Source organism: Myxocyprinus asiaticus, chromosome 39, assembly GCF_019703515.2.
Source record: "Myxocyprinus asiaticus isolate MX2 ecotype Aquarium Trade chromosome 39, UBuf_Myxa_2, whole genome shotgun sequence".
In the NCBI taxonomy this organism is placed as follows: domain Eukaryota; kingdom Metazoa; phylum Chordata; class Actinopteri; order Cypriniformes; family Catostomidae; genus Myxocyprinus; species Myxocyprinus asiaticus.
This window is the reverse complement of record NC_059382.1, coordinates 6,016,901-6,030,488: the sequence shown is the minus strand read 5'-3', so window position 1 is coordinate 6,030,488 and position 13,588 is coordinate 6,016,901.

The window sequence follows — 13,588 nt, the reverse complement described above, 5'->3', positions numbered from 1 at the left end:
AATTGAATTTGGATATATCATGAACCAAAACAATTACGAACCATATCGATTCAAAACTCGACATTTCGAAATTTGAAACATTGTTTTCTGTTCATATGATCAGAAATGAAATGACCCGTCAAAACATCATAATCTCTCTATTGCTTGATTTTACCCCTACTGCACTTTTTTCCTACACTGTTTACAGGGTTCGCACAAGGTCTTTGAAGTGTTTGAATTTAGCTCTTAACAATTTAAGTACTGGGATACCTGGAAAATCGCCTGGTTTTGTTGAAAAGTGCTTGAGATTAAAATGGACCATTTCTTCCGTGTAATGTGTGTCCATCAAAGATGAGATCCCACACTCCATTTTCGTTGAATAATGTGACTTTTAATATCTTTCCTGTTCTTTACAGACAGATAAAAAAGTAAATCATTTCACAACAATAACTTCAATAACAAAATAGACAGAGAAGAATATGAGAAGCCTTCAGCTTATCGTCTTCCTCAGGATGTGTATTCTGTCTCTTTGCCTTTCATATCTTTTCCTGTTTTTTTTTTTTTTTCCTGGCATTTCTTACATATCAAGTTTTCTTTTGTTTGGAAGCATTGTATAATTGACAATTTTAGCTCCCAAATCATGAAAGATTAATGTATGGAGGATGCATAATTAAGCAGTTTAATTCCTCTCTCTCTCTCTCTCTCTCTCTCTCTCTCTCTCTCTCTCTCTCTCTCTCTCTCTCTCTCTCTCTCTCTCTCTCCCAACCCCTTTTTTTTGCTGCTTTGAAGATAATGGGAACAGACAGGGGCCTTTCATCTGAGCAATGGAATGATCTGAAAGTGGAGTTGTCTGTTGGGCTAAAACAAACCATATCAAGTGTATTTGAGAGGGAGGAGTGTGTATGTGAGTGTGTGATAAAGTGTATGAAGATAATTTACAAAAGTAAACAAAATCTAAAAAGCCTAGAAAACTGCAGTACTATGTAATTCACCAACAACTGTCCAGCAACAACCTGCTGAGAAGAGAATATAATAGCAAAATAAGAGGCCACAAACACACACTTTGTTAGCAGTCCACATGAAATCAGAAAGTTCTGACACCATTTACTTTTTTAATGCATGTTGCTTGTCTTATTATCCATGATTCACTGTTGTAGGTTATTCCAAATAAAATCTATATAAATTATTTTTTTATTTTTTATTTTTTGTCATCTTCGTTATCTTCGTAGGTCACTTTTCATGATCCAATCAAATTCCGGTGGATAAAATCAGATCAGGCTAATGCTGGAGAATTACTCACTTCAACTTTAAACCCTACAAAACATAATGGCTTTACACTTTGCGTGTAAACTTTACTGCCGATATTACCGGCTTATAACGTGTGCAAGTGTTGTTCTCAAAGCTGTTTACATTTTAAAGTCAAAAGCAGATAATTATAAGTCTCATGAAGTTGTGGGTTCCTTAAATTGTTGGTTTTTTGAATAACCTGTTTTTTTTATAGTTACATATTTGATGTACTGTAGCACCAGTACATGGCACCATTGTTTGGCAAATTTGACAAGCTGTACCGCTACAGTACAATCTACTTTGCGTTTGCCATTGATCTTCTCGCCTATGCACTGTAAGTGTGTTGCTGTTTTTCTGTGAGCACACAGCGCCGCCTCTCGTGGGAGGAGACTGTTCCATAGCTCTCAATATTGCGCTGATTGGTTTTAATTACACTATAATGTGTTTATGTATCGTACGATACATGTGCTATTGTATAGTGAGCGTTGTATCATATGAAATAAAATGATACGATATTTTTTACACCCCTAATATATATATATATTTGGTAAATTCTATCTTCCAAAAGAAAATTCTCACTATCATCATAATTTGTTATTGCTCTTGGGCAAACAATTAAACATAATCAAAGCACAATGGCATGCATTCATACAGGCAAGGGTCAGCTACATTATAAAAGCTGGTTTTTACTGAAAGGTTTAATGCATGCAGGTCAAATGTTGTCACATTATTATTATAATTTTTTTTGTATTTTTGTATTTTGTTTTTTACTAATATCTATATTTGTTGGCCAAAATGTTTTGATACTTTTGTATGTTACCTTTTAAAGGTTTTGTTTAATGAATCGTTTTGTGCTTCATTATTTGTTTATTTATTTATTTCATTTGAAATCTTGCTGAAAAAGCCTTTAATAGGCTGTGTAGATTTAAATAGACTTTGCTTTGGTGGTTGTGATGGTGGGGACACATTCCTCCGTCACCTCCCTAAACCTACGTCAACAACTTATCTTATATAGTGTAACTACATGCCCCACTATTGATGCATGTTGCACAAAAGGTCAACATGTTTTCAGTAATGGTGTAAATGTTCCATAGCTTCTTTTTTTTTTTTTTTTTTTTGCCAATACTTCAAGACTATGCAGAAATTGACTTTCAAAAACAAACCTACTCTGAAAAATATTCACTGGAGTAAAGAGCTTGGCCTCCCCTATATCTTACAAATGTGAACCTTGTATGCACCGTAAGTTGGTTTGGATGAAAGGGTCTGCCAATGAATAAATATAAATGAATAAATGAAATAAGCAATGCTCAATTTTAAAGGAAAGAGGTGAAGATAAGTCATTAGAAGCTGCTGGTTAATAAATACCTACAGGTATCCATAAGGCCAGAGTCTTCAGAGTCAGAGTTTCATATGTCATTTAAAAAAAAAAAAAAAAAAAAAAAACACACTAAAAACCTGTTCACAAAAAATACATTAATTAATGAATTTGTCTCAAAAAAGCATATGCTGTATTTTTTATAGTGACAAACAAAAGGAGAAATGTGTGTTGTAAACAAACGCAACATGGCACAATGGAATATGTACAATCGAGAATGAGATTTTAGAGCTGATTGAGACAAAAAAGATATCGTTTGGTTTTAAAAGACAATGACTTAGTGCAAAAGTTGTATGGACTAATTTGGGGCTTTTATGCAATTTTATGGAAAAGAGCTACATGAAGATTTGTCAAAAAACTCCTCCTTTAGTGTTACTACACTACATATGGGTGAGCAAATAATGACAGAAGGTTCATTTGTGGGTGAACTAAACACCCTCCTGTTGGCTTTTTTACAATGTTTCTTCTCCGATAACAGGCACTATCATAATCATAAATAATAATGAATTACAAATTGCTTACAAAATCTTTACTCTACAAACAGTCAGTGTAGCAGAGATGCCTTTGAGCATTGCAAACAACCATGTGGGTGTTTTAAGGCCTTGGTAATTTTTTGCATCTATGTAATTGTAATATGTTGCCTGCAAAAAGAAAAAAGAAAAAAAAAAAAAAGATTTGGACAAAGACACTACGTCTGTATCAAAAATGAGCATGTCTTGCAAATTCTACCCTGGGAGAAGAAACACAGACATGGTGTTACTACTGAGGCATAAGCAAAAGGTTTTTGTCCCACATTAATTAGAACCCAGAGGAGGGCGAGGAGAAACTGAGATACTGCAAGAACGAAAGTGTGAGGAAGCTCTTCTGGAAGGTAAATAAAAGCACAATAGATATTTTAATGAGGATTCAAAATATCTAAAAGAATAGTTTACACAAAAATGTAAATTCTGTCATTATTTACTCATTATCATGTCATTCCAAAACCACACACTGCTATTTTTTTCTAAGAAACACAAAAAGAAATGTTAGGCATAATATGTTACCATTCACATATTATGTATGGAAAAAGATGCAATGAAAGTAAATGGTGACAGACATTGTGCCTAACATCTTTGGTGTTCCACGGAGAAAAGATAGTCATATGGGTTTGGAACAACATGTTCCTTTTAAACTATTCCTTTAAAAAGATTAGGATGTTTTCTAGCCCTCAAATCTTCAATCAGCCTAGAAGATGGATCCAATCAGATTAGTATCTTCTAATACTGTTAATAACAATAATCCACCCTATGGAAGTTGAGATGACTGTCATGCTAACATCAAAAGAATCAAATGCATCTTAAATATGATTATCAGCGCTAAATTTACTCTTAAAAACGAATTTGTCCTATTTCCTTATAAATATTTTAGCATAGCCAATCAGAGCATACAACAAGATTCTACATGTTGACCCGCTCGATCTAACCGAGGCAGGGCTTTCCTTAAGGCAACATCGTGAACATGTAATTAAGGTCAGCATTATGCACACTGAGATTGTTTCTCTACTAATTATCACCTTTAGATGTCACAGGCTTTCTCACGTACACCCACGCCCGTGAAAAGATCTCACACTATACCATTAATCACATCAACTAACATGCCTTGACATCCTACTGATTTAAACTGTCTATGAAATTTAAGAACGAATAAGTATGCAAAGAGGAAGCACTTAGGGAATGACTTAATCCCAAACATTTGAAATTCCAATCTGCACCACAGAGTTGAGCTTTATGCAAATATTCTACCAGTCAAATATTAGAACACTTGATTGAAATTGTTATTCATGACCTTAAAAACATTTTGATCTTCAGATATATGCTTAAATACTTGAAATTAGTTGTGTAATAAATATAAACTGTGCCTAGATATGAACTACTTAACAAAATTTTAACAATCAGATTGGACCAGATAGTGATGGAAAAGCAGCATTAAGTGCCCTACATACATGGGAACTCCTTCAATACTGTTTATAAAGCATCTCAGGATGCGCTTTAGGAAGTTAGTTGAGAGAACGGCCAAAGTGTGCAGACTTGTAATCTAGAAGTAGGGATTGTGGTTACCACTTTTTTTTTTACATTTTTTTTTTTATCTGATACCAAGTACTATTAAGGCCAACATCGCAGATATTGATACTAATAAGATACTTCTACTAAATGTATTTTTATTTTCTTGATTTCTGAGGATAAAATGGGTAATATTAGCAACGAAAATTATTTTTAAAAGCAATATTTATATTTATTTTTTTTTATTTACAGGCCTAAAGTGCAATGTATCAGACATCTAGTTTTGTTTATCATTTATTAATCACAAATAAATGTTCAAAAAAACAAGAAAAAAACATTTTGACTGCTTGTGTCTTTACATTTTATTTGTTTATATTGTTAATTTTTTTTAACTCTGAATCTTATGGTAAATAAACACAAAAATAACTACTTAAGTCAAAATCTTTAGTATCGATATTTTTAAGTGATCATCAAGCCAATCTGAAGTGTTGATCCTAAAGGATCGATCCGCCCATTCCTAAGGCAATTGGTGGATACGCTGAAGAAGTTAAAATAAAACATTTTTGATGCTTTTACTATTCTATTAAACTGTGGAAAATAGTAATCCAGAAAGAATAAGTATATGTGCCCAAACTTTTCACTTTGGTAGTGTAAATCTACAAGACAACCTTTCAATCACCAAAGAGGTTTCAACAATGGAAAACCCTCAAATGGCTAGTCTAGGTTGTGAACTTCTTTTGAGTGTGGCCTCCGAAGAGGCTGTCCCATATTGCCCCTCTTCCTCTTGTAGGTGCACTCATCTGCTGCTGCACAGAAGTCACAAGAAATTGGGTCAGCGTGAATGCTGCAGAATGCATGTTGCATATACAGTGGTGGCCAAAAATATTGGCACCCTTGGTAAATATGAGAAAAGAAGTCTGTGAAAAATATATCCTTATTGTTTATCCTTTTGGTCTTTCATTCAAAATATTCACAAAAATCTGTCCTCAAATAAATATCAAACAATTCCAAATACAACAAGTTTTTTGTTTAATCAAAAAACAAATATTTTTGTCAAATATATGTGTGGCACAATTATTGGCACCCTTTTATTCAACACTTTGTGCAACCTCCCTGTGAAAGACTTCTGTTTGGTCAGGAAAGGAGGAAGCTGGAGCCGGATGCACAGTCAACAAACTTTAATCCAAACACCACATTAGACTGAAAACATAATGACAACACACACAGTTTTAATGTGTCTCTCTCTCTCTCTGCACCTCTCTCCTGACTGCAGCTCTGCTCCCGGCTTTATCCCCCGCCTTCTCACACTGTCATCACTCACAACTGGATGAGATCATTTGCCCCAGGTGCACAACTCGGCCTCACTCCTCTCTGTCCTTGCTCCACCCCACCTGCCACACTCCCCCATCGCCCGATTCAGGCCGGGGATCTATCCGGCCTGTACTTGCCCCCCCCGCCCCACTCTGGAGAGGAACCGCGGTCCTTCCAGCCAACCCAGCATCGGATGGTACTCAGGCACCGCTCTAGGGGAAGGAGAGGGCGGGGAAGCAAGAGAAGGTGAGAGCATGAGAGGGAGGGAGAAAGAGAGAGAGAGAGAGAAGAGACAGACAACTTTCTTCTTCGGCTCCCACGGGCACACCGTCCACCCAGTCCTCAGCTGCTCCTCCACCCCCTGGCGGATGGCAGTGGGCTCCTCTGCCCCCTGGCAGATGGCAGTGACTCCTCTATCACCTGGCGGATGGAAACGGCTCCTCCATCCACTGGCAGACGGCAGCGGCTCCTCCGTCTCCTGGCAGATGGCAGCGGTCTCCTCCGTCTCCTGGCAGATGGCAGCAGTCTCCTCCGTCTCCTGGCAGATGGCAGCAGGCTCATCCGTCTCCTGGCAGACGGCAGCGGGCTCCTCTGCCCCCTGGTGGACGGCAGCAGCGAGTTATCCCAGACAGTGTGTTCTTCCTCCTTTCCCGGGTTTCGGCACCAGTGTGAAAGACTTCTGTTTGGTCAGGAAAGGAGGAAGCTGGAGATGGATGCACAGTCAACAAACTTTAATCCAAACACCACATTAGACTGAAAACATAATGACAACACACACAGTTTCAATGTGTGTCTCTCTCTCTCGGCGTCTCTCTCCCGACTGCAGCTCTGCTCCCGATTTATCCCCCGCCTACTCATGCCATCATCACTCACAGCTGGGCGAGATCATTTGCCCAAGGTGCACACATTGGCCTCGCTCCTCTCCGTCCTCGCTCTGCCCCACCTGGCCTGCCACACTCTCTTTGCCAAGATAATAGTTCTGAGTCTTCTCCTCTAACGCCTAATGAGGTTGGAGAACACATGGCAAGTGATCCGAGACCATTCCTCCATACAGAATCTCTCCAGATCCTTCAAATTCAGCGGTCCATGCTGGTAGACTCTCCTCTTCAGTTCACCACACAGGTTTTCTATGGGTTTCAGGTCAGGGCACTGGGATGGCCATGGCAGAACCTTGATTTTGTGGTCAGTGGACTATTTTTGTGTTGATTTTGATGCATGTTTTGGATCATTGTCCTGCTGGAATATCCAACCACAGCCCATTTTAAGCTTTCTGGCAGAGGCAATCAGGTTTTGATTTTTTATCTGTTGATATTTGATAGAGTCCATGATGCCTTGTATCCGAACAAGATGTCCAGAACCTCTGGCATTAAAACAGCCCCACAACATTAAAGATCCACCACCATATTTAACCGTGGGCATGAGGTACTTTTCCATATGGCTACCTCTCTGTGTGTGCCAAAATCATCCCTGGTGTTTACTGCCAAAAAGCTCTATTTTTGTTTCGTTTGACCATAGAACCCGGTCCCATTTGAAGTTCCAGTAGTGTCTGGCAAACTGAAGATGCTTGAGTTGTTGTTGGATGAGAGCAGAGGCTTTTTTCTTGAAACCCTCCCAAACAATTTGTTGTGGAGTAGGTGATGTCTGATTGTTTTTTTGGAGACTTTCTGACCCCAAGACCCAACTAATTCCTGCAATTTTCCAGCTTTGATGCTTGGAGAATTTTTGGCCACTCAAACCATTTTCCTCACCGTGTGTGGAGACAATATAGACACACGTCCTCTTTCAGGCCGATTTGTAACATCTCCAGTTGATTGGCACTTCTTAATTATTGCCATGATGGTGGAAATGGGTATTTTCAGTGCTTTAGCTATTTTCTTATAGCCACTTTACATTTTGATAAGCTCAACAACCTTTTGCTGCACATCATAACTTTATTCTTTGGTCTTACCAATTGTGATGGATGACTAACAGAATTTGGCCTGTGTGTTACCACATATTTCTACCCATGTGAAACAGGAAGTCATGGCTGAACAAGTTGTATATATATATATATATATATATATATAAGATGCCAAGAAAAGTATGGTTTTCCCTTCTTAGTGTGAAGGGCTAAATGGAGATTGGGCCTCTGCAATTTATTGTCATCCGGCAATTAACTAGGAGGATTTTGAATTCTTTTTGAAAATGAGGAAGATAAGAAACCCAGGTCCCAGTGTCTGTTTTAGCTCTTCTGCCCAAACACTGGCTGCGGGCTGGAAAAGATAGCAGAAGCTCTGTTAATTTCCGTGGGCCTAGCTAGAGAGAACGCATGGTGAAGATCCACAGATAATACAAGCTGCCAATCACAGTGAGAGAAGATGTGGAAATCTTAAGCAAAAACTACGAGAGGGACATCAAGTAGAATTAAGACAGAATGAAATTCAGTGTAAGGGAAAGCCAAAAAAGCTGTTCTAAGCTGAACAACTGCAGATGTATCTTTGCCCTTGATATTGATGTTGTACAATAATTGAATATGTTGGTGTCTGAACATGTAGCAGCCATGCTTTTTTTTTTTTTTTTTTTGCTTACTAAATCGTTCACCCAAAATAAATATTTACGAAGCTCTTTTCCATACAACGGCAGTTTATAATGAACAAATCTTTCAAGCTCCAAAAGTCAAAAATAAATAAAAAAAAACAAAAAATGCATCCTTATTACTTGTGTTTCTTAAGTCATATGGTAGCTTTGTGTGAGAAACTGATGAAACTTTGACTCATTATTCATTAAAAATCATCTCTTTCACCGAAACTCTGAAATCTCATTTACGTACATGTCAGAATAAAAAAAATATCTATCAATGTGTTGCACCAGGTTTGACATCATTTATGTCAAACACCAATGATTCTAATGTGTCAAAAGCAAACGTGACATGCCAGTGTGAATATGTAGGATGGAGAATGGGATTTAAGACCTCCAGCAGAGGAGTAAAACTTCTTTAAATAACAGCTTCAATTTCAATTTCACACACAATGGCTTCAGAAGGCAATGAAAATTGCACACAAGTCATATGGACTACTTTTATGTATGTAAATAATGACACAATAATAATTTCTGAGTGAAGTTCCTTTGGGGCCACATACACACTAATACATTTTGGGATGAAAAAGCATTGATTTCATACTGGAACAGTGTTTTACTCCATCTAAAACTTTAGAAAACACTTTCTAGTACCGCATACTTGGAAAAACAATGACATTAGGAAATGGAGAATGTACTGTAGTTTTCAGTCAAAAACATATTAGTGGGGACTAGGGATGTAATTGTTTCACAGTATACCTCTGTTTTAAAACAGATGGTATTAATACCATTGACTTCTCATTCACCGTACTGCCAGTTTTCTCTAAAATCCAAATCAGTCCAATTAAGACAGAAGCTACCACATTAACACAGCATCATATTAACTTGATGTGATCAAATTAATTTCTAAATTACGACTTCCTAATTTTACATTCAACAAATGAAAATACAGAATATAGGATAATAAATTATAGACCCCCTTTCATGAAAAAACACTGAATACAATACAGTTTTACATTATTTGTAATGACTTACTACTTATAGGTATTGGCTAACATTATGTTTATGCTTTCTGTCATACTTACAAATGCAGCAAATGTATTAAAGCGCTTATCTGCAACTTAACGTTGTGAACTGTTTGTTCATGCATTTATGTGCTAGTGTGCAGCACAACAGCACGTCTACAATGTGTTAATACTACTACTACTACTACTACTACTACCAATAATAATAATAATAATAATAATACGTTTTATTTCTAGTGTACTAAATAGGGTTTACAAAATACTTTAGGCATACAGGAAATCAACAGTGATACTGTAGCAGAAAATAGACATAACCGGAAAAAAAAACACCAAAAACATTAAAAAAAATTTCAGTAGGTACTGTTTATATGTCAAAGTAAATAAAAAAAAATTAAAAACAATAATAATAATAATAATAATAAAAATTACTGAATCAAATGCATATCTGAACTGTTTACCTGAAAGAATTTTTTTTTTTTTTTTTTTTTTAATGACTGTATGGCAAACGATTAAACTACAGTAAGGAACATGCCTTTTTTAAGTATAAACTAAAAATTAAACTGCTAATAATATTAGAAATGCATCTTAATACCGTGAATACCTTAATACTGAGGTATTTTTTTGTGATGGTATCATACCGTGTAATTCTCAAACCATTAGACATCTAGAGTGGACGTGGCCTTAATCACAATGATGGCAATATTCAATATGCAAAATGGAACATATGGCATTAAAATACACAATGTAATCTGCAACAATCATATATGATAAAGAGACAATACTATGAAACACCAAACCATGCCTGTATAACCTTTCACATTTTTAGCAATCCTCAAACTCATCACATTTCATTTATATTAGCTACACCTCATTGATGGGTCATGGACACATTTCCCACTGTCCCCACAATTCAACAAAAGCAAGGATGCAACAGCAACTAGAGGGGTGCATTGATCTGTCTAAATCCTTTCCCAGCACACCCCTCCTTAAACCACTAACACTCCATGAAGGATGATACCTTCAAACTGCAAAAAAGGATCTTTAGAAAAGTGTTTCTTTCTTCAATAAAACAACCGCTCGATTGGAACAAAACCAGCCTCACCCCTTAGAATCCAAGGAGAATTGTTTTGAGAATTGTAGTCTTTCATTTGAGACGATACGAAGAATGTGTCATTTGGGACACAGCTTTCACATTTAATCATCAATGTTGCCAAGATTTCGATTTTTTATTATGTTTTTTAAATAAGCTACACTACGTAACTTTTGGCCCTCTAGCGGTTGAAGCATAGAACTGCAAGTTACTTTTGGAGGCACACTGTTGATGAATCTGATGGTTGAGTACTGGTGTAACCATGGATACAGATGATCAACTTATCAGAGCGAATGTCACTAACAACAACAAAACTCGCCCCCTCACCTAAAAAAAAAAACACGAATGGAAGAAAAAAACAGATATCCAGAAAATAGCAGGTAAGTAGCACATTTTCCACTGTTGTTTTGACTTATTGAAAATAAATTGTTTTAAAATAAATAGCGTTATAAAAGTTGATGACATTAGACATAAAGATTTCTAGTCATATAAAATGAAGGGAAACAGTGCAAATGCTGGAAATTATAACTTAGTTATCAGGCAAATAGACCAAGGTAGTAACTGGTTTAAAGATTGCCGTTGTTACCAGCATAAAGTAAAAAAAATTTCCCATTGTCCTTCCTCGAAAATGAAACTGAAGGCACTGCAGTACCACGATCCATAATAAAATGCCCCATTTGAATGGCTAACGCTATCTAACAAACTACCACGCTAAGATACGGTCCAATAAAACGGTCCAGACCTGTCTCTTAATTTTATTGGTCCAATAAAATATCTTACCTGTCGAACGAGAAAAACTCCTTTCTAGGAGTTGTCGCCACCTATGTAAAAGCCAAGCTAATGTTGTTTCGTGTTTTATTACGGGCTCTGACGCTTTCCCTTTTTGTTTGCGGACTCTTCTCGATTTTGAATGATCCATGGTCTGTGTTGCTCAAAAAAAGCTTACATAGTGTAGTTTTAAATAATTGTGCAGCCCTAAAATCTACTTATAAATAAAATCTACAATACTAAAAATAACTGAAAACAGAAAACTTGAAACTTGTTTAATCTAATTAAATATTGACTATTTTAGCCAATATACAGTTGTGCTCAAAAGTTTGCATACCCTTGGAGAACTGGTAATATATGTACCATTTTTAAAGAAAACATAAGTGAGCAGGAAAAACACATTTCTTTTATTTCTTATGGGATTCATATTCAACTGTAGGTTATAACAGAATGACACAATCATAAAACAAAACATGGCAACAAAGAAAAAAATGAAATGACCCCTGTTCAAAAGTCTGCATACCCTTAGTTCTTAATATTGTGTATTGCACCCTTTAGCATCAATGACAGCGTGCAGTCTTTTGTAATAGTTGTCTATGAGGCCCCAAATTCTTGCAGGTGGTATAGCTGCCCATTCGTCTTGGCAAAATGCCTCCAGGTCATGCAAAGTCCTTGGTCGCCTTGCATGAACCGCACGTTTGAGATCTCCCCAGAGTGGCTCGATGATATCAAGGTCAGGAGATTGTGATGGCCACTCCAGAACCTTCACCTTTTTCTGCTGTAACCACTGGAGGGTCAACTTGGCCTTGTGCTTAGGGTCATTGTCGTGCTGGAAGGTCCAAGAGCGTCCCATGCGCAGCTTTCATGCAGAAGAATGCAAATTGTCTGCCAGTTTTTCTGATATCATGCTGCATTCATCTTGCCATCAATTTTCACAAGATTCCCTGTGTCTTTAGAGCTCACACACCCCCAAAACATCAGTGAGCCTCCACCATCCTTCACAGTGGGGATGGTATTCTTTTCACTATAGGCCTTGTTGACCCCTCTCCAAACATAGCGCTTATGGTTGTGACCATAAAGCTCTATTTTGGTGTGCCAGAAGCTGTGAGGCGTGTCAAGGTGTTATCGGGCATATTGTAACTGGGTATTTTTGTGGCATTGGTGCAGTAAAGGCTTCTTTTTGGCAACTCGACCATGCAGCTCATTTTTGTTCAAGTATCGTCGTATTGTGCTCCTTGAAACAACCACACCGTCTTTTTCCAGAGCAGGCTGTATTTCTCCTGAGGTTACCTGTGGGTTTTTCTTTGTATCCTGAACAATTCTTCTGGCAGTTGTGGCTGAAATCTTTCTTGGTCTACCTGACCATGGCTTGGTATCAAGACATCCCTGAATTTTCCACTTCTTAATAAGTGATTGAACAGTACTGACTGGCATTTTCAAGGCTTTGGATCCACGTGAGAGCTAACAAACACATTGACAATTTATACACAGACACTAATTGCAATTTATAAAGCCACAGGTGTGGGAAATTAACTTTTAATTGCCATTTAAACCTGTGTGTGTCACCTTGTGTGTCTGTAACAAGGCCAAATATTCAAGGGTATGTAAACTTTTGATCAGGGCCATTTGGGTGATTTCTGTTACCATTATGATTTAAAAAGGAGCCAAACAATTATGTGATAATAAATGGCTTCATATGATTACTATCCTTAAATTTTGCATGATCAGTCATATTTTCAAAATCAATGCCAAAATTTCACAATTTCTGCCAGGGTATGCAAACTTTTGAGCACAACTGTATGTGTTATATGTTTCTTCTGCGCTCTGGGTAAGGAGCATTATTTGTAAGACAACACAGAGTTTTTCCCTATGTACTGTAGTTTGCCAAAACGGTCATTTATGAGGTTCCATCTGGGTTTGAAGACAGCTGCCAAAGTAGGAAGTAGACAGCAAGGCAGCTAACTAAGTTTTGGAACAGAGCCTTTTTCTACCTGCCCAGCAATGTCTGTTTTCATCTCTCTCACTAGCCCTCTGGAGCCAATTTTACTGCAATGAAATAGAGAGATAAAGCCAACCTCCAGCCTGCTCTTATCTACAGTCTTATGTTTCAGCTGTGTTTGTGGGTGATGTGAAGGAACCCTATGTTTTCGAGGACCAG